General features: G+C 45.7%; 1 protein-coding gene across 1 annotated transcript in view; it reads left to right on the forward strand.

Annotated features, from left to right (window-relative positions):
- Positions 1-1197, forward strand: part of AK7 (adenylate kinase 7) — a 64973-nt gene that overhangs the window by 25720 nt on the left and 38056 nt on the right. The window lies entirely within an intron of this gene.

Raw genomic sequence — 1197 nt, forward strand, 5'->3', positions numbered from 1 at the left:
TATATATATATAAAATTCAGGGATTTCCCTGGTGGCGCAGTGGTTAAGAATCTGCCTGCCAAATCAGGGGACATGGGTTCTTTCCCTGGTCCGGGCAGATCCCACATGCCACAGAGCAACTAGGCCCGTATGCCACAAATACTGAAGCCGCACTCCCTAGAGCCCGTGTGCTGCAACTACTGAGCCCACGCACTGCAACTGCTGAAGCCCGCATGCCTGGAGCCCATGCTCCACAACGGAAGAAGCCACCACAGTGAGAAGCCCACGCACTGCAGCGAAGAGTAGCCCCCGCTCACCACAACTAGAGAAAGACCCAACGCAGCCAAATAAATAAGTAAAATAAAATATAATTCACATTGTGTTATAGTCCTGCTTAAAATGCTTAAGACCCTTCTATGCTCCTAGAATGAATCTAAACTCCTTCACATGGTCCACTAACCCTGGCAACCTGGCATTGCCTACCCTTTTTTTTTTTAAGGTTTTTATTTTAAATATTTATTTATTTATTTGGCTGTGCTGGGTCTTAGTTGCGGCACGTGGGATCTTTAGTTGTGGCATGAGGGATCTAGTTCCCTGACCAGGGATTGAAACCAGGCCCCCTGCATTGGGAGCGTGGAGTCTTAAACACTGCACCACCAGGGAAGTCCCCTGGCATTACCTACCTCCTCCTCTACCAATCCCCAGCTTGGCTCCAGTCATTTCAGCCCTTCTTCCCATTTCTCAAATCTGCAATGATTGTTCTACCTCAGGGTCCTCATCCTTGTGTTTCTTCTGCCTCCCCGATTAATTTCGTGTAAGCCCTGGACTCAGATGCTTTGGGCTGGTTATTTAACTTATACCAATGTGATGTGATTGAAAGGCTCCTGACTGGACTGTATATTTTAGAAATCCTACTCCAAATAGGACCTCTAAATCTGGATGGATTTGGGGGAAATCACTCTGTATCATGGATCTCAGTTTCTCCCTTTGATTCTCCAGGAAGGTTTTATTTAATTGTCCTTCCATGGGAGGAGTGTACAGCAGGGTGAGTTGTGGAGAGACTGAGTGATGAACAGCTCAGTATAGGGAAATATTTTTCTTTTTCTTTCCTGATTCTTAGGGCAAACTGATATCTTATCCAATGAAGACAGTTTTTAAAGCCCGAGACAGAAACTTGCACATGGTATGTTCTCATTAACGTGGGATGAATTTGAGGGA

The sequence above is a fragment of the Lipotes vexillifer genome, unplaced genomic scaffold (genome assembly GCF_000442215.2).
Source record: "Lipotes vexillifer unplaced genomic scaffold, Lipotes_vexillifer_v1.1 scaffold1017, whole genome shotgun sequence".
Classification (NCBI taxonomy): Eukaryota; Metazoa; Chordata; class Mammalia; order Artiodactyla; family Lipotidae; genus Lipotes; species Lipotes vexillifer.